This window comes from Peromyscus maniculatus, chromosome 7 (genome assembly GCF_049852395.1).
Source record: "Peromyscus maniculatus bairdii isolate BWxNUB_F1_BW_parent chromosome 7, HU_Pman_BW_mat_3.1, whole genome shotgun sequence".
Lineage (NCBI taxonomy): Eukaryota > Metazoa > Chordata > Mammalia > Rodentia > Cricetidae > Peromyscus > Peromyscus maniculatus.
Window position 1 is genome coordinate 103,744,151 of NC_134858.1, and position 27,773 is coordinate 103,771,923.

At 43.9% G+C, this 27,773-nt stretch overlaps 1 protein-coding gene across 1 annotated transcript in view; it reads right to left on the reverse strand.

Annotated features, from left to right (window-relative positions):
- Positions 1-27,773, reverse strand: part of Col6a6 (collagen type VI alpha 6 chain) — a 137,971-nt gene that overhangs the window by 102,414 nt on the left and 7,784 nt on the right. The gene's annotated exons all lie outside the window — the stretch shown is intronic.

The window sequence follows — 27,773 nt, forward strand, 5'->3', positions numbered from 1 at the left end:
TATTTATTTATTTATTCATTCATTTATACTTTTTGAAACAGGGTTTCACTATGTAAACCAGGCAGACCTTGAACTTGGATTTCCCTGTCTCTGACTCCAGAGATTATGTGCACCACCATGTGCAGCTTTTTTTCTCTATATATTCTTTTTTAATTTTTAGTTTTAGATAATATATTTAAAATTTTGCAAATGAAAAAAATCACGCACTGAAATTAACCACATCCAAAGACTATACAGCTCAATACAGTTAGACATTTGGAACAGAAGCTTTGTAGCTTCATACTGGAGTTTGTACTTTCACTATTGAATGTATCTTGCACACTTACCTACAATCAAAAACAAAATATCATGACAAAATTAGAACTAGGAAAACAATAATATCCTTTCATAGCTAGTGTCCATAACCTGCGTTCAGTTCTTCTTCAAACCCTTATATCTATCTTTCTTGTTTTCTTTTCTTCATGTTAAACTGTACCCACAAGTACATTTGTTTATACATATACATATATATATATATATTATTGGCTAAATTCTGCATACAAAGAGAGCATGAAGTTATTTTTCTAAGACTGTGTGACCTTGCTTAATATTATACATTTTAAGTCCACCCATTTTCCTGTGAATTTTGTGATTTTATTTTTCTATAGACCTGAATAGTATTTCTATATATATCTTATATATTTAATTTTCATTATCCACTCATCTGTTGATGGACAGTTAGGTGGATTCCAATGATTTGTGCTTTATTCTTAAATCTGAGAGAAGAAGAAACATGAGCTATGTTTTGATGGAAGATGGAAGTCCTTAGAATGAGGAACTTAATTTGTGTCCATCTGCCTAGATCCACACAGAGCAAGGGTCTCAATCCCAGCCTAAAGCCACCCTGGAATGCTGATCATGGAGTTAAACAGAATTGAATACATTACAAATAAATATGAGCACATGGAGGGCCTTTTCAATCATTTTCCCACTTAAAAAAAGCGAGCTGATGCATTTTTAGCCGTGAATAATATTTCTGTGTCCAGCTTAAATTGCTACCCAAATGTGTATTCACAATACCAGCTATATCCACTTCACTCCACTTCGGGGTTTCCCTCAAGCTTTACATTTTACGTGTTCAGAAAATGGACTCTTGACTGAAGAATTCTATCCTTCTTTCCCTGCCTGCTCCATTCTCCCTTGGTAGTCTCCACTTTGGGACTCTGTTCCAATCCTTCACAAGAGTCTAGACAATTCACACTTTGGAAGCTCTGCCAATCATCAGCCCTAGCCAAGTGGAAATGAGTGGGCTGGAACTCAGCTCTTGAGGTGATTTTAAGCCAACCTTTTCATTTTAAAGGAGCTATACCTTAAAATAGAATGCCCACAGTAAGTATCATCTGCATATGAATTACTAGTGTATGTAAGAAGCAAATGCTGTGTGTGCGAGTGTGTGTGCATATGCACGTGTGCGTGCATGCGTGCGTGCGTGTGCGTGTGCGTATGTGTGTGTGTGTAGGACTATGACAAAACAAGCAATGGAAAGGATTTTCAAGTCCAAGCTTGGGCTCGCCTCTATCTTCAGTCCCAAGTAAAAAAGGCAAAGATAATAGGTTTATTTTTATTGTACCAAGGCATGGGCAAGTGACCGTGATTAATATGTTGGTGTGCCACCAAGGATGACCAGATTCTCTCATGGGTTTTTTGAAAATATCTGATTGCTTAAGTACATATGAAGAAAGAATGAGAGAGACAGAGTAATTAGCATAAAATTTGAATTCCCAGCACAGTTCACCAGACTGCTATAGCATCATCATCTTGCTGATGGCCTCACAAAAAGTGTGGGTCTCTTTAATCCGTATTCTGGTATGTTACATCCATTCAGAATCAAGCAGGCCAAGGTTAATGTGGCTCTTTTGGAAGTTATGTGATATGGAATAGTTTTTTTTTAAATTCTAGTCTTTGTAAAATTTCTGCAGTGATGGTATGAGTGTGTCTCACTTATACTGCAGCTGCGAAGCTCGCTCGGTCACCCAAGCATTGGCTCCAAGCCCAGAGTATTCAGAACCTGACCAAGCCTTCTCTTGAGGTTTTGGGAATCACGAGTCGAAGAGAGACTTCTGCCAAAGACAAGCCAACTCATAATCCAGGCCACATCTACAAAATAAGATAATTTAGAGCCCAGGAGAATGGAGAAGCAACATTGGCAACATTAAGACAACCTTCATTTCTGTTTCTTGTTTGTTTGTTTTGTTTTGTTTTGGTTTTGGTTTTTCGAGACAGGGTTTCTCTGTGTATTTTTGGTGCCTATCCTGGATCTCACTCTGTAGACCAGGCTGGCCTCATACTCAGAGATCCACCTGGCTCTGCCTCCCGAGTGCTGGGATTAAAGGTGTGCGCTACCATCGCCCGGCTTGTTGTTTTTTAATTGAGGCATACAGGACGTATCAGTTCTAAGCCCTGGTTTTCTTTTTCTTCAGAAGTAAGTGCATCATCAGCGCCTTCACCAGAAGAAACATTGGCTATTTGCCAGGGTGTTAAAGACAAGTGGCTGGTTACTCATTAACCCCCAGTGGTGCTACCACTTCCCTCCAAGTGGTTCTACTCCTACCCAACTCAAAGGGAAGAGAGAGAAAGTTCTAAGGGCCTTAGGTCTGTGTTAAGATGCTTCAGGATAAGTCCTTGGCACATGATGAGGTGAATGAATATGGCCTCAAGGATGCTAAAGAAAATGCTCGAGCAAGTTAATTGTTGTCACACTTTCCAGAATCTCATAAAGTTTCATAAGCTGATCATACTCAAGCAAAGTCATCAGGTGACCTTGTCACTTTGTAAAATCCATACTTTTCTGTGTTAAAGTGTTTGGCGGGGAGGAAAGAATGTGAACTCCAAAGCTTTGTGATTGAGGCTCTGCTCATATCTAAACTGTTACTCGATGCTAGACAATGCTGCCCACTTCTCTAGGTGCCCAGTACGAAGCAGGGATTCTAGTCTCACATCCAGAAGGCCCACAGTTTAGTGTTCTTTCATCTAACCCCTATAATCAAAGAAAAACAAAGAAAAGCCAAAAACAGTGGCAGACCTGGTAGTGTAGGTCAATAATCTCAATTCTCTGGGACACCGAGGCACGTTCAAGGCCTGCCTAGACTATAGAGTAAGTTTAAGGCCAGCCTGGGCAATTTAACAAGAAACCTGTCTCAACAACAAAAGGTAAATTAAAGAGCAGGGAGGTTGGGGTTATAGCCCCGTGGTAGAATATTTGCCTCGTATATGCCAGGACTACAACAGACAGATGGACTCACAGGCAGGCAGACGGCAGCAGCAATAACAAAAACTTTGGGAATCCTTTAGGGCTCGACTACATGAAGCACCGGGGACTGAATTGTCAAAATGCAAATCCATTAGATAGTAACTGTCCACTGAGGAACTGGAAACACAGAAGCAGTCCGAGAGAAACACAGGCACAAAAGGTTCAGATCAGAAATCAGTCAACTAAAAAAGTACTGAAAAATTTAGTTGGGCTAAATCTCAGAGGACTGGTCAATAAAAAGAGCATTTTGTTCATCTTAAGGTCCAACCTGCTAGGATTTTCCCCAAGCCTAATCATTTGGGGAAAAGGAAATATCCATCCATAGCCCCTTGAGCCTTCATGTGTTAGCCATCCACACAGGAGATGGTAAGGTAAGTACCTGCCCACTCCTGCTAGTCAGTCCCTCCCTACAGAGGTAGAGCTGAGGAATATGTGCAATAAATTCAAGAACATTACAGGTCAAAACACAAAGGTCAAAATCACAACTTGAAGAGACTCAGCAAACATTTGAACCAGACTCAGACACAGCTGAGATGATGGAGTTAGCACAGGAATTTGAAAGTACAGATAGCAGCAAGAAAAGCCAAGGAACACATCAGACACTTCAACACCAGTGAAGGACCAGAAGTGTCTCTGCCCGGAAACAGAACGCTGCAATGGAAGTGGAGAATGCCATGGGCGGGGCTTGCTAGACTAGTCCGGAGAGAAAGAACCTCTAAGCATGCAGTTATCTCAGCAGAAACCTCCCAAAGTGAAAAAGCTGTAGGAGGAAGAGGAGGAGGAAGAGGAGGAGGAGGAGGAGAAGGAGGAGGAGGAGGAGGAGGAGACGACAGCGAGGTCGAAGAACCACATGACTACAGAAAGAGGAACAGAAAAATATTTAAAGAAATGGTGAAATGTCCCCCTAATTAGTGACAAATATTAAATGGGAGTCACAGGAATCACAGAGAACACACCAAGCAGATTAAATGCCAAACATCACACTAGAATGTTATTTCTCAAACTTCAGAAAAATCAAAGAAAAAGAAGATACCTTGAAAGAATCCAAAGGGATATTTTTTTTTCACTCACAGAAGAGGAAAGATTAAAACACGCATGTAACTTTCTTTCAAAATGTGTCTTAGTTAGGGTTCCTACTGCTGTGATGAAACACCATGACCAGAGCAGCTTGGGAAGGAAAGGGTTTATTTGGCTTACGCTTCCACATCAAAGGAAGTCAGGACAGGAACTCAAGCAAGACAGGAACTTGGAGGCAGGAGCTGAAGCAGAGGTCATGAAGAAGTGTTGCTTACAGGCTTGCTCCCCATGGCTTGCTCAACCTGCTTTATTTATAGAACCTAGGACCACCAGCCCAGAGGTGGTACCACCCACAATGGTCTGGGTCCTCCCCCACCAATCACTAATTAAGAAAATACCATCTTGCCTACTAGAAGGAAGCATTTTCTTAGTTGAGGCTTCTTCCACTCAGATGGCTTCTTCCACTCAGATGGCTCTAGCTTATGGCAAGTTGACATAAAATGAGCCAGTACACCATGAAAGCAAGAAGAGCGCAAATAAAATATCTCGAGTTGAGAGGATGCTCCATCCTGCAAAGTTGTCCTTCAAAAACGAAGAAAGGACCAGAGAGATGGTGCGGTGGGTGAGCGTTCTTGACACACAAACATGATGACCTAAGTTTAAACCCCAGCACCAAACAAACAAATGAAACAGACATGGCTACCAATGGCTACCCACGTGATTGCTATCCTGGCCACCCATGGCCACCCATGTGTCTGCAATCTTTTCATGAGGTGTGGGCAGGCAGAGACACAAGAACTGGCATTTTGGAGACTTACTAGCCACCAGCAAAGCTTTAGGCTCAATGAGAGACCATGTCTCAAAGGAAGAGGTGGAGAGTAAGAGTAGGACACCTAATGTCGCCCATGACCTCTGCTGCATCCTCACACACAGGTGTGCATACCCATGTACATATAAATTGCTGTTTCATGCACACATACACACACACACACACACACACACACACACACACACACACACAATTTATACACCCCACACCAAAAAAAAAAGGGGGGAAGGAAATAGCTGGGCATGATGGCTCACAACTATAATCCCATCACTGTGGGAAGATGAGGCTGGAAAATTCCCACAAGTTTGAGGTCAGCCTGGGCTGCATACATAGTGACTTCATGGCCAGCCTGAGCCACAGTGTGAGACTCTCTCTTTTAAACTCTTTCTCCCCACAAAAATGTTAAGGAGAATGCACCAAGAAGACAGAACAAGAAAGGATTGACTCTCTAATAAACTGTTTGGGGAAATGGGGCATCCACATCATAAACAATGAAATTGGACCTTTTACTCACACTACATACAACTCAAAAGTCAACTCAAAATGATACATCTAAGTAGCAGACCTGAAGCCACAAGGCTAGATGAAAACATAGGGGAAAGCTATTATGACAGTGGCCTTGGCAATGACATTTAGCTATCCCATCAAAGTTCAGCCTTCAAAGGTAGAAACAAATTAATTGGAGTACTTCAAACTGAAGCAGCAGCCAGCAGAACACAGACAGTTTTCATATGGAGAGGAAGCATTTGTCAATTACATATCTGTAAGGGGTTAATTTAATATAAAAATAAAGAACTCACAATTCACTCTCTGAGAGCCTGAAGGCTGGTGGTAACAGCAGAATGAACAACCTGATTATAAAATAGGTCAAAAGAACCAGGATACTGGATAGAAATTTCTCCAGATGATAAAAATGGCCATCAGGGGTGTAGGGGTGTGTGTGTGTGTGTGTGTGTGTGTGTGTGTGTGTGTGTGTGTGTGTGTGTGTAATCACTGATCTTCAGAGAAATGCAAATCAAAAATCAGAGATGTCACCTCACACCTGTTAGGGTGGCTGCTACCAAAACAAGAGGTAAGTGTTGGGTGACCAAAGAAACTGTATACATTGTTGGTGGGAACACACATTGGCACAGCCATCATGGAAAGCAGTGCAGGGACACCCAAGGAAGCTAAACAGAAAACCCCCGAGATGCCTCTGGGACACACTCAAGGGAGTAAGGTCACCACCTGGGCATATCTTCCCTCTCGTGCTCACTGCAGCATTATTCATAATAGCTCAAGACACAGGAGCAGCTTAGGCTGCGGCCAATGGGTGAACTTTTAAGTGTGATGGATTTATATATAATGTTATATAGAGGAATACTAGTTATCCTTCAAAAAAGGGGGTATGGAAAAACTGTCAGTGGATGATTACATTAAGAGAAATAACCAGATACAGAAAGAAAAATACTGCATGATCTCATTTATATGAGGAATCTTAAAAGAAAAGAAAAAGAAAAGGAGGGGAGGAGGAAGAGGAAGATACTGATGAGGGTACTTGGTGAGGAACAGGAAAATTTAAGCTGAAGAATATAAATCCACACATGGGAAGAATGGGCGAGTCTAGATGTTTAATGTACAACTCGATGACTGTGGTTAATATATTGGTGACTTTTTATCCTCTTTGCACACAGAATGGCTAGCCTTGGAAGATTACAGGTGTGTTAATTTGGTTATCAATCATTTCACTATATATGAAAAGGTAAAAAAGGTTTCTCAGACAAGAAGTGAAGGAAAGTATTAGTGGTAAGAGATTAGCTGTCAGTTTCTACTTTGAAGAAATAGTAAAATAATTTCTTAGGACAGCAAGTAAATAGCATTGTTCTGATCCATATAAAAAACAAAACAAAAAAGAAGTGCCAGAGAATTGTTCTAACAGATGACAGTTTGCTCAAAGTAACAATAACAATGATGCATTTGATTAAATAAACTCAGATATAAACACAGTGTGCTTATATAAATGTAAAATGAATGATGTAATGTTAGAATGGACATAGAAAAGGATTAGGATTATTTTGTTTTTATAAGTTATTCCATTACTCATGAAGCAGTACAGTGCTATCTAAAAGTGGTTTGGGTTGGTTGTAAATAAATTTTATAAACTTTAGGACAACCAGTAAAAATGGTTAAAGAAAAACTACCCACACATTGTGATGTTACACATATACACAATAAACAAATATCAGTTTTTAAAAGTCAGTTTGAGAATGTGACATCTGACCACTTTTTTCTTGCCTTTGAAAGTTTCATCAAAAACATTGAACAATATTCCTCAATAGTGAGGTGCTGGGGATGTTGTGAATGTGTTGCTCTGATTGATTGATTGATGAATAAAACACTGATTGGCCAGTGTAGGCGAGATAAGCAGGGAGGAGGATTCTGGGAAGTGGAAAACTGAGTCAGGAGATGCTGCCCAGTTGCCCCCATGTGAAGCAAGGTGTAAAGCACTGGTAAGCCACAAGCCCCGTGGCAACTTATAGGTTAATAGAAATGGGTTAATTTAATATATAAGAACTAGATAGCAAGAAGCCTGCCACTGCCAAACAGTTTATAAGTAATATAAGTCTCTGTGTATTTACTTAGGTCCAAGCAGTCAGCCACAGGGCCACAGGAGCTGAACAGAACCAGGAAAACTTTAGCTACAGTGAGGAAATCCAAAAAGGCTATTAAAAACAAGAAAAAGTTATATGTGAACAATATAAGTTGTTCATCACCATCAGAAGCTTCCATGAAACCTCCTCTCCCTCCAAGCATCTCCCTTCTCAGGCAGCACCATCTAAAATTTTGTTAATCATTTTTTAAAAATGCTGTATGCTTGTACTTTGAAACAACATACATTAATGTTGGCTGACCATTGACCTCTTTTTTGTCTTTTTGTTTTGGAAAGTCTCAAAATTACAGAAAAGTAGCAAGATAAAGCAATGAACCATGTCTGTGTGTACACGTGTATGTGTTGTTGTGTACGTGTGTGTACACATGTGTGTATGTGTGTGTGCACATGTGGAGGCCAGAAGTCAACAGTAGGAATCGTCTTCCATGGCTCTCCATGTTGTGAGTCAGGTCTCTGACTGAACCTGGAGCTCACTGACTGACCAGGCTGCTGTCCAGCAGGCCCCAGGATCCTCCTTTCTCTACCTCCCAGTCCGGGGATGAAGGCGTGAAACACCTGTTCCTGGCTTTACATGGACTCTTGGATCAGAACTTCGTTCTTCATGCTTGTATAGCAAGTATTTTACCCCCAAGCCATCTCCCCAGAACCAGGAACCAATGTTTAACTCTAAGAATATATGTATTCTTCATCTAGATGGCCAACTGTTAGTGCTTTCTGTCTCAGTAGATAAAGAGGCATGTGTGAAAATCAAGTAAAAATGTACTAAGCATTTGGTCTCCACCTTTAAATGAATAGGTTTATGCCATGCGTGCTATTTTATAGCTTTTTTCATTATTACAGATTTTGGGGATTGATTTATAGTACAAAAGCTGTAATTGCTCATTTTACATTATTGTGTGTTAGTCTATGTATTTATACAGAATAGTCCCTTTTGTGAGAATAATTTGGGTTAGATTAGGGTTTTTTTCTATTATAAACATTAGCTAACACACTGTTGTGTGAGCCTCTGTGTATATCTTTGTTAGAGATGTGTCTACCAATGGTAGAGGGAGTCTGGGGTGTGTGTCTCTGTTAGATATGTGTCTACCAGTGGTGAGGGAGTCTGGAGGGTGTATCTCTGTTAGATGTGTGTCTACCAGTGGTGAGGGAGTCTGGGGGCTGTATCTCTGTTAGATATGTGTCTGCCAATGGTAGAGGGAGTCTGGGGGGTGTCTGCAGTTTTACAATAAAATGTCAAGCTGGCCTTCTGGAGGGGCTGTTGATCCTCCCCACCACAAGGTGACCGAGTTTCAGTGCTGAGCCCTATCTGACACTTATCACTATTTTAAACTTATGACAATTAGGGGTAAGCGCAACAGTATCTCTTTGCTTATTAATTTATGGCAATAGATGATGTGGAGCAATCATTTTTAATTAAGAATTAGTGATATGTTAGAAATAAATAACACAAAAACACAGCATCAACTTACTTTAAAATAGTAAGAAAAAAAAAGAACAACAACAACAAAAAAAAACACCCCAAAGGCACAGACATTTCAGTGTTTTCAAATATGTTAACAAGAATAAATCAGGAAATGGTCAAGTGAAAAGAAGACTCCTGAGTGGCACAGCCCTTGCAGGTCCAGCTAGTAGTTTCATGTAAAACTACAAGCACTCCCATAATAAGAACCACCTAATGCTGCAGCGTTTGCAGCAATATAAATAGAAATGCCATCAGGAAAATCTGTTCCTGGGTGCTACAGCCACTTCAGTCACAATTGTCAAACCCAGAAGCAATTGGGGCATCTGGCAAAGGAGCAGCAAAACCGGTACCTTCAGATGAGGGAACATTATTCACTATGCAAAAGAAACAAGCAATCAAGTCGGGAAAAGACAGAGAGAAAAATCGATGTTTATTGCCAGCAAGAAAATCCCAATCTGAAAAAGGCAGCATAATATGCTGTTCTAACTGTGTGATAGTCTGGAAAATCATAAAGATAGTTAAAAGATCAGTGGCTGCCATCAGCTAGAGGCAATGGATGAACAGGATGACTATAGAGGATGTTTTAGGGATGTTGAGTTTCATGATGCTGTGGTAGCGGACAAATGTCACTCCAAAACTGGCCAGACCTATGGAATGTATAACCGAAGAGCAAGTCCTAGTGCAAACTATGGATTTTGAGTGATGATGTACCATGGTAGTTGGGTTCACCAGTCGTAACAAATGTTCTGTTCTGAAGAGATACTGCGAGGGTCTGTGCATGAACCAGAACAGGTCTTAGGGGGACCTGTATCCTCAACTCCATTTGATGGAATTCTAAACTGCTTGAAACATAAAGACTGTTGGTTTTCTTTTTTGGGTTTTTTTTTCAGTGTTTTATTTTAAGTAGAGAGATAAACATAGGGTCTAGAATGGGTTCATAGATGTGTGGTTCAGGAGAGTGGAGTTAGAAGGGAACTTGTTAAAATTCCAGTTTTTGTGAGTAGATATGTAGGGCTTATTTATTAATAAACAATTCTTAGAAGGACCCATGAATGAGAATGTGGATTGGGTGGGGGTGAGGTGATCCTGTTCTGTATACCCAAGGCTCAATAAACATGTGTAGATATGATACAGACATTGAAAAAATAAACACTATTAGAGCAAAGAAAAAGACCAGTAGTGAAGCCAACGCGTCACTGAATGAATGTAAAGGGGTTTGTGTGAGGAGCCCTCAAACTGCTACTCTTGATGTATTTACGCAGTGTTAGCTGGAAAGGAACAGAGAAGCAAGGGGCAGAGTTTGACCCTAAACGAAAGACTAACTTTCTCCAAGTTTGTTCTTCATGGCCTCAAGCAGGAGCCAGCTAAAGAAACTCAAGGAAATATAATTTCTAGAGCAAAATCCTAGCAAGGAGCAACCCAGGCCCCTGCATGGGTCCTGCCAGTCACTCAGCAGCAGCAGGCCCCAGACCATGGTGAGGCAGGTGAGCTGCCAGTGGACATCACCTCCCCGTCCACTGTAGGCACAGGGTGGGAACTGCCACCCACAGAGATAGAGAGGAGTCTCCCATAGGGTGCCCTTCCATCTCTTTTCCCTGGGACCAGTGGAAGGATACACCCTCAAGCACCAAAGTTGGAGGTTCAGGGCTACCCTCAGCATGGGACTCTGCGTGGCTTTATGGACAGGGATGTTCAGTAAGGGCATTTATGCCCCCATGGAAGAATGTAACTCACAAGTGGACCAGCATGCATTTGAAGGTTATCTGGTGCAATGATTGCCCCCCAAATCAAAGTAGCCTCCAGCACCCATGACAGTAAAGATGGTATGAGGTAGAGGAACTGTGAGCAGGTCCCAAGACTAGAACAAGTTCCTGAGATACCATGGTAGGAGGAGCGGGAGGCAGACTCCGCTGAACACATGACTTCAACAACCAATGCTCGGGTGATGCTCCCGTTGCATTTGAATTTGCTGTGAGGCTGTGTGGCTTCTTTAGCAGTTAAATCCCACAGGTTCTGGCAACAGGCCTCCTAGCTAAACTCCTGACTCTGTGGCCAGAACATTACATACCTAACTTTGTAAGTCAATGCTAGTTGGCATTATTTCTTTCTCTCTCTCTCTCTCTCTCTCTCTCTCTCTCTCTCTCTCTCTCTCTCTCTCTCTCTCTCTCTCTCCATGTGCGTGTGCGTGTGCGTGTGTGTGTGTGTGTGTGTGTGTGTGTGTGTGTGTGTGTCTGCACATAGAGACCAGAGGTTAAGGTTGGGTGTCTTGGTATGTTGGTTTCCATCCTATTTGGGACAAGTTCTCTCACTGAACCTGGAGTTCACTAAGTCAGCTAGAGTGGCTAGCCAGCGAGCCCTGGGCATCCTCCTGTCTCTGCCTCCTTGGTCCTGGGAGGGCTGGCTCATATTACTGTATCCAGACTTCAAAAACAAAACAAAACAAAAAAGGTTACTGGGGATGTGAACTTGGGTCCTTGTGCTTTTGTGGCAAGGACTCTACTGACTGAGCCATGTCCCCAGCCCTGGGTGGCATTGCTTTTATTCTTGTTATTACTCTATTTACAATGGGGCAGTTTGCAAGTGATCTAGAAAAGGAGCTGTCTGAGGAACATCCCAGGAGGGAACCTGATTCCCCCGAGTTTTCCCAGCATGCTTCCTAACCTCAGCACATGTACAGGCTTGTCTGGGTCCAACATTTTTGCACCCCTCGAGGTCTTTCACAGCCACTGGGTCTCCGGCTCCTTATAACATATGAGTGAGGCTCACAGTACTCCCCATGCCCTCTCACAGAGGAATGTGTGAGGCCTGGCAAGGCTGAGCTCTCCCAGCCCGAGGCCCCAGTCCAGCGCTTCCTCTGCTGCGCCATTGCTGCCCTCCAGGCAAAGCTCAGTCCAGTGCCCTGTTCTCTGTAGAGGAAGGGTTCCTACCTAATGTGTCTGAAAGCCCTAGGTTATCTAGGGTCACAGTTGGTTTTTTTTTTTTTATCTTACTTCAAATTATTTCTTTAAGTTGTCTTCTGCACCAGTGAAGGGGAACCAACCCAGGTGATCTCTTCTGACTACAGCTGATCCCACTAAGTCTGGAAAGAGGCGCCCTCTCTCCAACTTGCTGTTTTCTGTATTTCACCAAATAGACAAAAGCCAAACCAATACAATTCACAAAAGCCAATAATGACATCAGCGAGGCTGAAATCTGTCCAACAAACCCCAGGAGGACCAGCGAGGCAATAAAAAAATGTTGGTCAGTGATATTTATTAGCTGTAGCTAAATCAAAAGCATGCCTGGCTTAGTATGGTAGGAAGTATAGTCAAAGTTAACGGGTCCTATTTGTCAGCCAGCAGTCAAGCACAAAATAGACATTCCCCAAACATCTGCTAATGGTTGACTTCATAAGATCCAAGTTCAGAAAAGCTTTCACGAAAAAGAATCACACACAGAGAGAAGCCTCAGAAGGCTGGTGCAAGCTTCCTTCATCAGCTGACATAGTGAGTAATACCAGCAATAACAAGATGGGAGTGGGGAACCAAGGAAAACACATTCTGACCTTGCACTGAGCGAAAGGAGCATGGAATGATGTGTGAGATCCCTTGGCTTGAGCAACCATGATGAGTGGGATACAGGGCCATTCCTGAAATGAGCAAGAGCGAAGCTAAGGATATAGCTCAGTTGGCACAGTGCTTACCTAGAAAGCACAAAGTCCTGAGTGTGAGCTACAGGATCCCACAAAACCAGGTGCCGTTACGCCTGCGATCTCAGAACTTGGGAGGCCGAGACAGGAGGATCAGTGGTGAAAGTCATCTTTGGCTAGACAGTGATTTCTAGGCTAACGTGGCCTGAATGAAACCCTGCCTCTAAAATCAAAGAAAATGAAAGACCAACTAATACTCAATACTTACTTATATGACAGACATTGTTTTAGGGGCCATACAATTCAACAATCCAACAGAGTATTAAAAATTATCCATCCAATGGAGTATTAAAAATTGTCCAACCTGTACTACAGCTGATACTGAATCCAACGGTTAAGTAGGCTGCCAGGAGCCATGGTGCTATCAGCGATCTCTCTGCAGTCGGTCAGTCAAATGTGGATAGCTTTGCTTGCCGATGCTGTGGGAAACAGGACACCTACAGCCTAATTCTGAGCTGTAGAAATACACACGGTAACAATTAACTACTGAATTCACCACAGTCAAAAGCACACATGAACTAGTACTGCCTTTCAGCGCTATGTCAAGGCAGCAACTCGGAGGTAATTACTATGTCATCTCTTTTTTCCATGTTCCTGGGTTTTACTGTTAATTTTAGTTTTAGAAAATCAGCCTGGGCTATAGAGTGAGTTTCAGGACAGCCTAAACTACCAAGTGAGACTATATGAAAAAAAAAAAAAAAGCAAAGAACTGCAACAAAATGACCTGGCCAGATGGCTCAGTGGCTAAAAGCACTTGCTGCACAAGCCTGATGGCCCGAGTTCAATCCCTGGAACCCACTGTCTTAGGATTACTGTTACTGCCATGAACACGCCACAGCAGGAGAGTACTGACTCCTGAGTTGTCCTGTGACCTCCACATGCATCCCATGTCAGGCACATGCATGCCTGTATTCATACACACACACACACACACACACACACACACACACACACACACCACACCACACACACACCACACACAAAACATAAACATACACCACACCACACACACACCATACCACACCATACCACATACACACACACCCCACACCACACACACACACACCACACACACACACACACACATCACAAACATGCATCATACAATCACACACTGTACATACAAAGTATATATATAATTTTTTTCAAGAAAGAAAGGCAAAGCCACTCCTCAGGGACATCTTTAGGTGCATGAGAATCTCTCATACACTTGAAAAGAACCACCATCGAAGTAATACCAGGATAAAAATATCTAACTATAAAAGCAAGAACCCCAGGAAGATGAGGCAGGATGTAACACAAAGAGATGCAGCACTCACAGGCATGAGGCAATAAGACCGTCTGAATGCAGCTGTAAATGACATGAAAGGTGCTTAAAGAAACTGGAAAGCACAGAGATCACACAGCAACCATCACAGGACATAAAGCTATTGGAACCCAAGAATAGAAAACAGACTTTGAAAGCAAACATCAAAACACCGGCCCATGCAAAGGGTGTCCACTGGAAACCCAGTGGGTTTGGTAAAGATCCTGCTTTATATAGGGAGGTGAAAGCAAACGACTGGGCTCCCAGAGTGGAGCAAAGACAAGGAGATGTTTACAATTATCTAACATGGCGTGAAGGGCGAGGTGTGAGAGCTGGCACAGGTCTACTAGAAAAGCAGGGGAAGAGATTGGGAAGAGGGGATGGTTTTTGAAGAGGTTGTAGATAAGAATGTTTTATCCTGGGAAATACAAATTGTTGGGGCTGGAGAGATGGCTCAGCCATTAAAGGCTAGGCTCACAACCAAAATGTCAAGAAAATATAAACAGTTCTGAGGTAGTAAAATATATCAACAATGAAGGGGATATGCTGTAAGGCTTCTTATTCACATCAACAGATGTCAGAAAAATAAGGTAACTATCTCTGTCATAGGAAAACTTTTATATTGAGACCATTTATAATCAGAAACAAATGTGGAAAAGATTTACAATGAGGCAGGACAGACAGACAGAGCAGGAACATGATGACTTGAGAGGAGAAGGGTCCCCCACCCTGGAGCCTGGTGCAAACTCTTGCCAGCAATGAGGGAAGAAATTCAGCACATTAAACAGTGCTTCCCACCTTTCTCTCTTCGGAGCCATAAACCTGCCGTTATCTAGGACTCTCATCAGAAAGCCCATTAATTTACAGGGAACGGATGGGAACTAAACTCCTCGGGGAAGCCTTCTGGCTCTTGGTTTGAGGTGATCCGATAATCCATGCACGGCGTCTGTGGAGCTGCCCTACAGTCTCACCTAACACAGAAGAGAAGGGGAGGCAGAGACAGTTCCTCAGCAAGGTTTCGAGATATAACTTGAAAGCCACCAAATGTTCTCCATGGCTAATGTTATAGTTAGTTGTGGCTCTTTTGAGGAACTCAAACCCACACAGGGTGTGTCTTACTCTCTACAATTCCATCTTAGAGATGCCCATGCTCTCGACAATGCTTTTATTGTTTATGAACTCCTTTCTTCCTATAAAATCATAACTGCACTTCACACCAGCTAGTCCTAAAATTCTCTCCTTTGTTGAAGCCACAAATCCATATTTGGCCTGAGTCAGGTCCTTAAAAGGCTGAGGAAGTCCCCAGGCTGCCAAGCCTGACAAGGGGGAGCTGTGTCTCTGTCGCCCTCACTCATGACAGAAACTACTTCTAGATTTTTACCCAAAACACTACTAAAGGATATATTTGAATGAGAAGAAAATTAAAACCAGTCAGAAAAAAAATGGAATGCAGGAAACAACAGAAAAAGAATTTGAAAGCACAGAGATAAATCTAAGAACTAGTTGGGACAGTCTTAGAACTAATTGAGAACATTAAAATTTGGGGTGTTTTAAAACAAAACATAGCTAAGAGTTCTTGGCATTATCAAGAAAAGATGGGAGAAAGCAATTAAGGAAGACAACTTTGGGGTTTGTATATTATTTAAGAGATGTCTAGATGCTAAGATTAAACTGTGATATGTCACAGGAGAGACATTCCAAAGGCAACATGCTAAAAGACAAACCAAAAACATCTTGTCTTTGGAAGAAATTCTCAAGGAAACAGTCAAGTTTAGACCAAACAGGAGAAGCAGGACTATCAGAACATACGAAGTATTTTGACAAACCCATAGAAAACACCAATCCTGACAGACAAACAGACAATGGTTATGAGCATGAAATTCATGGCAAAGAGTTATATAAATGGCCAGTAGGCATAGGACGGGCTCCACTCCTAGTGGTTATGATATGTGTTAAAATATAAGAACTGTGTTATAATACACCGGGCTCTAGGATCACCTATGCTGGGCAAAGCCAGCTATCATGTAAGAGATGGTGCCCAGTCCAGCATGTCCCAAAGAAACACAAGCCAGTTCCATGCAGAGAGCTCAGGAGTGGGGCCTTACCAGGCACCGGACGGCCAAGCCCAGGTGTTAGGCACGTAATCGAAAAAGATCTCAAGGGCTACAGCCTTGGCCACCAGCTGACCAAGACCCCACACAAGACTTTCGCCAGCCACAGAAGCATAAGGAATACCTATTACTTTAAGCCACTGGCTTTTGAAATGCATTCTTCTACAAATACAGGTCACTGGCACATACAGAAGAACCCCAAGTCTGGTTCTTTGAGGTGCTGAGTGGGAGGCGTCCACAGATCATAGAGCAGGGGCGTCCCAGAGACAGGAGGCAGCTGCAGTACTGAAGCCTAGAGAGTCGTCATTGCTTGTGTGAGTATGGTTGGCTGCCCTGGTCTAGAGCCCCTGGAAATGGAAATCCAATCAACACAGCCCTGGATCTAAGGAACTCACAGTGTGCTAGGGGTGAAGCACGTGGACCCGACACAATAGGATGCAGGTAGGTGGGGGAAGGGAAGTAGATCAGGACTGAAGCTGCTCAATGCTTCAAAGCAGTGGTTTGCAACCTGAGGGTCACAACCACTGTGATGAGGGTTGCATAGCAGATATTTACATTATGCTTCATAACAGTAGCAAAATTACAGTTATGAAGCAGCAATGAAAATAATTTCATGGTTGGGGGTCACTACAACATGAGGAACTGTATTAAAGGGTCTCAGAATTAGGAAGATTGAGAACCACTGCTCTAAAGAGAGAGCTGATGGGAATGCAGAAGTTCTGTTTCCATGATGTAGTTGCTCCCGAGCAGTGTCAATTACAGGTGCCCACAGAGGGCATAAAGACCTAGGCAACGGGGGACAGGGAGGGATAGTTATGAGTTCTCGACTTGAAATCAAGAACTAAGCAAACTGCTTTGCCTTGGCAACAGTTCCATTGGGTAATTTGTATGTTAGTCTCAGAAAGACACAGGCAAGATTCTACACATTACTTCAAATGTGATTCAAACAAAATAAATTAAAATGCAAAATACAACATGTAAATCCATTCATATGGTATTTTTTTTGAGGTCACACGTTCTAAGCACATAGTCCCCCAGAGGCTAGTGTCCATACAGAAAGACTGTGCTCTCCCATCCTGACTCCAGAAAGCCTATAAAGTATACCCGCCACTCCCATCTTATGGATGCTAAGACTGGAACTTACAAAGGACACTCTGAGTCATAAGTAGGAAAGCAGCAGGATTTGGACTCAAATGAGTCCCTTCTCTTTCAATACCACCCCTGTCTCCCAGAAGGTTCTACCGAGATGGGTAAATGCAGCACTAGTCTGTCTCCAGGGCTGTGAAAAGCTCCTGGAAAGCTGATGACCAGGTGGGAAAGCGGGAGCTGAAAGGTTCCAAGGCCTGCTTTGATGGTAGAGGTTTTGAGCTGTGTTTTGTAGAAAGTAGTAAGTTTGTTGTATGAGTAGCTCTGGCTAGGGTCTACATATCTAATGGCATCCAGGAGATGCTGATGTAGTCTAGTCTAGACACTGCATTTTGACCATGATGCTTCTAATTTACTGTGGGGTCCTTCACCATGAAAGCATGTGTAATCCATGAAAGTAACCTGAGCCCCACGTACAGTCAGATGTCAGAGAGAAGACACAGACGAGGAAGAGCCTGTGGGACACAGATGGGACCCACAGGCATCAGTGTAGCTCTGGGTTCCACAGTGGTGAAGTAGGAAGAAAAGGATCTTGAATTTTGTCACTGTTGGTGCCAGAGTCTGGACTGGGGACAATTTTCCACCCTTACAGAACACTTGGAGACTGGACTGGAGACAATAGTGGCATCCAGTGCACAGAGCCAAAGGATGATGCTCAAACTCCCACAGGGCAGTTGATGGGACAGTTCCCTGCAACAAAGCATCATTATGCACAAAGGCCAATGACTGATAAATGATTCAGACAGAGGAACCTGAGCATTTTGAGCACAGTGGCTTCTTCTGGAGAGCAGAGTGTGGTTGGAGTGGGAAAGATTTAAGGAATTGGTTCACATAAGGGCTAGCAGGTCCCAGATTTACAAATTGGAAATGGCAACTGGGACTGAAGTTCAGCCTGCAGGGCAGAGGCAATCTGCAGTCTTCTCGTCTCTTCGGGGGGAAACCTCTGGCTTTTGCTTACAGTTCCACTGACTGAAAGAAGCATGCCACCATCTCCTGAATTAAATACTAATAACTTCTGAAAACTATCATGACAATCATCTAATTCACACAAAAAAGCCACGAGGCAGAGTTTATACTTGTTTAAAGATGGACGAAGTAAAACATGGAGACGTTAACAACTCCATGCTCCACCCAGCTTCAGGATGCTAGCGGCTTCTCCGTTTTGAAGACTTACCTTGTGCAGAGAGAGTGGAAATTGCCTTCCTGTTTTATCTCTTCTCACCCAACTACAGAATTCACTGCGATTTTTCTAAATTTTCATCTCATAGGTCAGATGCTGGGGTGCAGAAATGCAGTACAGGGTACCCAGAACTAGATAAACAGCTTACACGCCAAAGATCCAGGATGTGGAGTGAGGTGTCTTGACTCCCAGTCCGTACCCTAACCTGCTGTCTTCACACTGGAGCTAATTTACCTCTCACCAGATAGCTGGTCTCACCCTAGAAAGCCTAATTTGACTGATCTGAAAGGTCTGGGTGGATGGATTTTTTTCTTTTAAACTCAGAAGGTTCTAGGTACAGCTGAGACCGGGACCAGGTGCCACGTGATTCTACCGAGCTGGAGTCAATCACCACCGCAGCCTGCAAGGCCAATCTAACGCCTGTGACTGCGTTGCTAATTGAAGTTTTACTGGAGCGCACAGCCTTACCTGATCATTTACAAACCAGCTACAGTTGCGATAGCTTCACAGTGGCACACTTGAGAGGCTGTGGAATTAAACCGCTTATTATGTAGCTCTTTCCAGAAACAGCCAACTTTTCCCTCCTCCATTGCCCTCTAAGTGTGGTCCCTGGTCAGCATCACCAGCATCCCTGAAGAGCTGTTAAAAACACAGATTGTCCAGCGTAGACCCTGCACCAGAATCTGCAGTTTAACAGAGGCCCCCGGTGGTGGACAGGCCTGGCAAGGCTTGAGCAGTCCTGCCCTGTACCCATTGGGCTACTGCCACCCTCTCCAGCTTTAAAAGTGGTTTGATTACATTTATTTATTTTTGTGTGCATGTATGTGGGGGGGCACATAAGTGCTAGGATGGGTATGCAGACACCATGGTATGCATGTAGAGGTCAGAGGACAATGTGCAGAAGTCAGTTCTTGCCTTCCACCATGTGAGTTGCAGGGATTGAACTGGGTCGTCAATCCTGGTGGTCGTCAATCCTGGTGGCAAGTGCATTTACTGGCTGAGCTCTCTTGGTGACCCCACACTGACATTTTTATCCCTCCTTGCTCCCGGTTGGTGCTTCTCCATCAAATAAGGTTTTCTCTCTGAGTTTTCCTTCCCAGCACCTTATTATTTTTCCTCAGCACCATTCATTGGAATATTTTCCTCTTTGATGTCTGTCCCTCCATGAGGCTGGAGCATGTAAAAGAGCTCTAACCTCTAAGTCTGGGCATGGTGATGCATGCTTGCAATCCTAGTACTCCAAGGGGGAAGCAGAGGATCGGGAGTTCAAGGTTATACTTGACTATGTAGGGAACTTGAGGCCAGCCTGGGCTACATGAGACTCCACTTCAGAAGCAAAGCACAAAATTGGGCTGGGGAGATGGCTCCGTGGGTAAAGTGTTTGCCAGGAAAGCACAACACATACCAGCGCACAGCTGAACCCCAGCACCGGGGCTACGGGGGAAGTATAGACAGGCGGATCCAAGGGCTCACTGGCCAGTCAGTTACCACAAATGGCGAGCTTCAGTTCAATGAGAGACCCTGTCTCAAAAAAATAAGGCAGAGCAATAGGAGAGGACATATGAAGTTGACCTCTGGCCTTCCCATATGCACACATGGGCAAGTGCGCCCCTAAGCACACATGCAAACACATGTACAACACACATATGTACAACATGCATAAGCATATGTATACACATGTACAACACATGCAAACATATGTACACATACACATGCAAAACACATACATACACAAATGCACAGATGTGTACAAAACACACATTGCACACATATCTATAACACACGTACAGACACACAAGCACACATACAATACATGCATGCACACATAATATACAATACACATATGCACAAACATGTATAACACACATTCACACGTGTATAACACACATACACACATAGGTACAACACACACACAGAAGTGTAAACCACAGTGACTTAATAGTAAGTAGGAAACAACCAAGAGGAAAGGTAATAAACTAAGTAAGTTATTAGGAAGCTGTTAGACCAGGGAGGACAGTGCCCCGGAGGCCTGGGATGATGAGCGGGTAGGTTAGCTTTAATTCCCTCCCTTTGCATTCTGGAGCTAAGTATTACTATTCAATCACACAGAGATTTTCAAGTGCTTTGGGAAACCTCTGTAGAGCGAGGATCCAATTTCACCAGCTGTTCACGAAATAGCCATCTATATCAGGAATTTAATTAGAAAGCTCGGAATGGGATCCTGCCTGGGAAAGTTACATTGCAGGCAGCTGCCTCGCCCCCAGAGACCAGAGGGGAGCTGTGGCTGAATTCTCTGCTCCTCTCCCTCTTCATGAGAGCTCTCTTCAACTGATTTTGTCCAAAATGCCCTTGTGGGCCTGGCACTTTTGAACGACTAACTTATTGTGTGGAGATTAAGTACCCCGGTGGCTCCTGGCAAGAGATTTGTAGTGTCTTTTCAAAACAGGACTCAACTCGAGTCAGATGGGTTAGGCTGACTTCCTTCCGGTCCTTGGATCACATCTACCCTTGGAGAGCTAGCACTGATGACCTTTACTTAGAAGAAAACAAGCTTCCAGCAGCTAAGGGCTGGGGAGACGAGACGGCTCAGTTGGTAAAGTGCTTGCCACAGAAACATGAGGACCTGAGTTCTGATCCCCAGCACCCACAGGAAAAAAAGCTGGACTCAGCCATATATGTCTATAATCTCCACACTGGGCAGGTGGAGACAGGAGGATCCCTGGAGTTCCCTGGCCAGCCAGGCTGGTCAAATTTGTGGGATCTACATAAACGAGAGAGCCTGGCTCAAAAAATAAGGGGAGAGTCACTGAGGAAGACATTCCAGTATGGACATCTCAAAGTGATTGGAATAATGATGCTATCATCATCATCAGGTAGGCACCTGGCTAAACAGACTGGTTATCCAAGGGGAATATTCTAAGTGCATCTTAGTAAGCCCTCCCTCCTGCTGATAAAGGAGAATGGGGCTCAAAGGAACTCAAGTGAAAGAGAGAAAGCCTCTAGAAAGCAGGGTGTGGAGGCACAGGCTCCGGTCTGCACTGAGAGGTCCTGGGTGACCACCTTGGCTTAAACTCTCAGAGACTCGTTTTCCCATCTGCAAAATGAAATGAGTGTTAGTTCACATCTTTGTCCGCTCATTCATTCTCGCATTCAAGTGATATTTTTTTAAAAAAAAACATGTACTAAATAGCAGGAAGGTGCTAGGCAGAAGATACATGCCCAAAGAAAATCACACATGAACTCTGCCCTTATGAAGCTTGCAGCCAACTGAAGAAATGAGGTGTTTGTGTTTGTGGAGGGGGGCACTAAATATGAAGTTACAATTATGGTGCATACCTTAGAGAAAGAGTCCCTCTGACACCCCGCAGTTAACCCATCAACATCTCTTGTTGTCCATACCTTAAAAATACATTCCAAACACCAGTTCCCAACTATGCCCATGCCACCATTGCTTCTAGCTGGATTAGTGCACCAGCACAGCCCCCCGACCTAATTACTCTTCACACAGAAATCAGTTCTTTGAAGACTATAAATCAGATCGATAAGTGCTATGTATGAAGTCCCTGGTGACTTTCCATCATTTTAGACTAAAGTGCAGTTCTAGAGAGAAGAAAAGAGGAGAGGAGAGGAGAGGAGAGGAGAGGAGAGGAGAGGAGAGGAGAGGAGAGGAGAGGAGAGGAGAGGAGAGGAGAGGAGAGGAGAGGAGAGAAGAGAAGAGAAGAGAAGAGAAGAGAAGAGAAGAGAAGAGAAGAGAAGAGAAGAGAAGAGAAGAGAAGAGAAGAGAAGAGAAGAGAAGAGAAGAGAAGAGAAGAGAAGAGAAGGCTTAGGAGGATCTTCATGGCACAGGCCATGTGGGCCCTGATCTCATCTGCTGGAGCTCTCCTTCCAGCCCTCCACTCCAGCCACTCAGATATCCTCACTCCCTGAGCATGCCAATGTGTAGTAAGAGGTCCTTGTGTGCACAGGTAAGCACTGGAGAACCCAGGAAAGTTAAACACACAGGCTCGTCTCTTCAAAGGAAGGAGATGTTTGCCTGTCTTCCATCCTGAATGCTGGGAAAGGATGCAGTTTACAACCTGGTGATCCTTTGCTATATGTAGGTCCTGGCTTCACTTGAATCTTCCAGAATATTATGTTTGTTTATCCCATACTCCACCCCCCAAATCACGAGCATTGCTTCTCAGTCCATAAGCCCATCCTTATAAGAGATGGCACTTGGGCTTTCAACAGCTTAAGTAATGTCTGTGTTATCTCAGGGCCAGGCCAATCCTGACTCCCACAGGCATGTTTACATCAGTCCTTCTCCCTAGACCCTTATCTTGAGCACTGTTTTTGAGTCAACAGAACCCTTCTTTAGGGAAGAAGCCATATGTACTTTGTAAAGAGTTTCAATGTAAACAAGTCTTAAGCTTAGTTGTACACATGGGACTGAGTTAACTGCCATTAGGAAACTCTTTTCCAGAATTGTGCTGTACTTAAATATAACTAAAATAAACCACCCAGGATCAGACTCCAGAATTTTGGCCCAGCACTGGATAACTAAGTTGGGCTGAACTGAGTTTCATTCTTACCCTACCTAAATCATTTCCCTCTCAGTCATGATCTTGAAGGAACACAAATACACCTGGGTATGGCCCCAGCTAGCTTAATTTGCTCACATATTCACTCGAAGATGCTGATATTGATACCCAGAGACCTTGATCTCTGTCAAATGTTGCCTTTCCAGAGAGTCTTTCCTGCTCACTGAGCATCACCTCCCCAGCCCATAGCAACAGTTACCAGCCCTTAATTCATCCTTTACCTAAGATGGGGTTTAATTCCACTTGGAAGTTATTTGTTGACTTCTCTGTTGTTTCTCTCCTATCTGGAAGTAGGACTTTGTTCAGAACATTTTTGAACATCTGTAATAGACTTTGGACATAAGAGGATGCTGAATAAATATATTACTGTTATTCTAAACTGACACAATGAGAATTACTTATTCCAGGGAGACCTGGGAAGGCTTGTTTGGAGGAGAACACAATGCTCAGAGAATGGTTGGAGTTTACCAGGGCCACGAGGTGTGTGGCATTGGCTGAGGAGCAGGGATTACTCAAACAAAGGCTCTGAGGTGGGAAGAAAACTGTCTGGTCAAGAAATTGGAAGCTGAGCAGGGGCGATGACTCCGGTGATAGAGTGTTTCTGCGCGAGCACTAGAAGCTGAGTTCGATCCTCGGAGACCTCACAAAAATAAAACAAACAAACAAAAGACCTGGGCACAGTGGCCTGCACTTGTAATTGCAGGGCTAGGAAGGAGATGGGAAGATCCCCGGGGCTTGCTAGACACTCAGTGCAGCCTGCTTGCCAAATTGTAAGCCAATGAGAAACGGTTTCCTAGAAAAACAAAGAATGATGCACAGCTCCTAAAAAGGTTCTCAGGAATGTCCTTTGGCCTTCACACACACCTGCATACACTCATTACAGCTGAACACACTTACACACACACACACACACACACACACACACACACACACACACACACACACACGAGGGTGGGGGTGTAAAAGAACATCTACATGAGCAGAAGAACACAGTGGAAGGTGCTAGGGTTTTTATTACTGTGATGAAACACCATGACCAAAAACAACTTGGGGAAGAAAGAATTTTGCTTTCACTTCCGGATAATACTCCATCACTGAGAGAAGTCACGGCGGGAACCTGAGGGCAGGAACTGATGCAGAGACCATGGAGTAATGCTGTTCACTGGCTTGCTCCCCATGGATTGCTCACCTTTCTTATATACCCCCAGACAACTAACCAGGCAGGGACACTGCCCACAGTGAGCTGTGCCCTCTACACATGCACATCAATCAGCAATCAGGAGAATGCATTACTGTCTTGCTGCAGGCCAGTCAGGTGCCAGCATTTTCTCATTGGAGGCTCCTTCTTCAAGAACGACTCTACTTGGGTCAAGTTGACATAAAATTGGCCAGCACAGCCATGAATGAAGCTGGATGCAGGGAAGTGGTCAGACTGCTCATGGCTGCACAGGACCCATCCATGAGTTGTGTCTTTATTCCCAGGTTATGAGCACAGGACCCATTCATGAGTTGTGTCTTTATTCCCAGGTTATGAAAGGATTCTAACCTGGAGGAGTTAGGGATAGAACCAATCATTTTTACTTACCAAAAAAATATTTGAAAAGATTTGTTAGGCCATTGCTTTAAGCCAGACAGTAAAAGGAGAAAAGGATTCTGAAAATATTAACCATAGTCGGTTTCAATGGCAGAGATTCAAGCCACTGAGGCTTCTGTCCCCAGAGCTGGGGGATCAAACCCAGGCCCTTGCACACACTAAGCAAGTGTTCTACAGCTGTACAGCATCCCAGCCCCTGAGCTGCTGAGTTCTGTGGCTTCTCACTCACTCATCACCAACCACTTGGAAGCTTTATATCCCGGCTAAGTTGATCATTCTCTCTCTCTTCCCTCTTCTACAAAACAAGCAAATAAAAAGCCCACTGATTGGAAACTTCCCCTTACCATAAAAGAATGAGGTCTGAACTTCTGTTCTGTTCTGCAAGAATGTAACTCAAGCATCAGCATAAAGCTTCGAGGCTTCTGCGGCGTGTGTTTTCCACTGTTTCCTTCGGGGTAGACAAGCAGTGGTCAAGGCCGGTGTCTGGCTGCATCCTGAATTCAAATCTTTCCCACTGACCAGCTGTGGTCTTAGAACAGTGACTCCTTGAGACCCTAACATGCATGCCATAAATCATCAATTAACCTAGTTTTCTTTATTTGGGAATGGGGGATAATGCTGGTACATATAGTTCTTTGTAGGCTCTGAGTTCACTGACGGAAAACTCCATGGGTTGAAGACTCAAAGATCCCCTTTGTGAAGCTCTAAAGACCCCCAGCTCCTTCCCTGGGGGTGGTCCTGGCCATCCCTCTCCCTGAAACTCTACATCTCAGCAAACTGTCTTTCCAGTGGGTTGTTTGGCAGGTATGGGGCTGGGACAGCACAGATGCCCTCTGCATACCCAGTGCATGGCCCAGCTCAACGCTTCAGTGACAGCAGAGCGACGGCATCTACGGCAGCTTTTTCCATAAGACATGGAGAGGCCGGAGGCGGGGGAGACGGTTCTGTGGGTAAAATGCCTGCCATGTAAACAGGAGAGAGGTTTGGAGACATCAGTGCCCGCGTGAAAGCTGAGCAGGCACTAGCATGCTTGTAATCCCAGAACTCAGGAAGCAGAGACAAGGGATCCCGCAATAAAGCTGGCTAGCTAAGACTAGACAATGAGGTGAGCTTTGGGTTAAGAAGAGACCCCACCTCAATAAATAAAGAGGAGAGCAATTGAGGAGGGCACTCAATGTCAACTTCAGCCCTCTACACACATGTGTACACACATGCATGTACACTCATCCATCCATATGTCTATAGACACGCAAACACACCTACCCATACACAGCCCACACATACACACATACAAGTAAAAAGAAGAGAAGAAGAACAGTGGAAAGGCCTGCTGAAGCACCAAGGGAGAAGGAAGTTAACAGAGAAATGAAAACTTTCAGGCATGGGGAGTGAGGGAACAATTATATAAAGTATTTTGCACCACAGAATAAAATATTTGTGGACTTATCTAGTCAAGTCTATCTGAGAAAATGGTGTGAGACTCTAATGTAAACATCATTAATCATTGATTTACCTATTTTCTTTATAGTGACTATTCATTACAAGTGATTTGTGTCCCCAGATTATTATTGGGATTATTATTATTATTGGGATCTATGGATATGGGGAGTTTGCAAAATGTGTATGTCTGCGGCACCTCTGGCCCTGCCAGCTTGAAAATGGTCTTGTTATAGCTCCTAAGTAAGTCACCAAGGCAGCAACTTGCAGAATATACCTAAAAGTCTCCAGAGCCTGAGACTTCCCTACAGGGCTCTTATCTCAATTATGTACGTCACTGGGCTGCCCACTACACAGATCTGAGTTTATCTTCCTCACCCAGTGGTACAAACCTGGGAATCCATTTACTGTGTGTCCCCAGACAGTTAAATCACCTGCAAATGTGCCTAACATTTTAGGAACCCCCTGGTAACAGTTCCCTGGAGGCCCGACAATTAGATGCTTAATGGCCCCACTTCAGGATGCTGACAGTAATCTGGGAGAAAGGGGAAAGCCAGGCAGCATTCTCAGGGGGAGGAGTTTACCGAGGCAAAAACTCTTGGCAAAAGCTCTATTCCTGGCTGTGATTCAGGAAATGCAGAAGTTGACGGCTGGGAGGAAGGATCATTTTGAGGAAACTGTGGAAGAGTTATGGCAGGCCTTGCTTTCCCAAAAGCCCACACTGGGCTCAAAAAGACATCAGAAAAGCCAGGTATTTTAGCTGCATTACCAATGGCTTTCTGCCTCTGGGTTTTGTCCAAAGGTACTAACTATAGCAACATGGACCAGCCTACATCTCCGGGAACATGCCCTACCCCATCTCAAAGTGTCACAGGGTCACTGTTGGAACTGGGAGCCACTCTACAAGGGACAGGACAGGGCTTGCAAAGATCACTGGGATCAAATTAAACTGTTAGGACCTGAAAACTGATCAGATGGGATCATTCACGAGGCCTGGGAGAAGGGGCAGGGCTGCAAGGCTGCTTCGAGCCTTTCTGGCGAGGCCACTGGATTGTGCCATTTGTAGGACGAGGGGAAGGAGTTGAACACTCTGTGGGGTTGTTGGGGTTGCAGTGTGTATGGTTCAAGTTCTTTGTGGGCAGTCAGAGATCTGGAGCTGAGTGTTGTAAGACATTATTTTAAGATGTGTTACATTTGTTTACGCTGGGGAACATTTGTTTAATGATGCAAAGATGTGTTGCCTTCCCTTATGTTGCGTTTGTTTAACACTGTGTTGTGGTGCCTGTCTAAAACACCTGATTGGTCTAATAAAGAGCTGAATGCAAGGCAGGAGAAAGGTTAGGCAGGGCTGACAGGCAGAGAGAATAAATGGAAGGAGAAAAAGGAAGAAGGAAGAGCAAGACAACAAGGAGAGGAGGACTCAAGGGGCCAGCCACACAACCACACAGCCACACAGCCACACAGCCACACAGCAAGCCACGGAG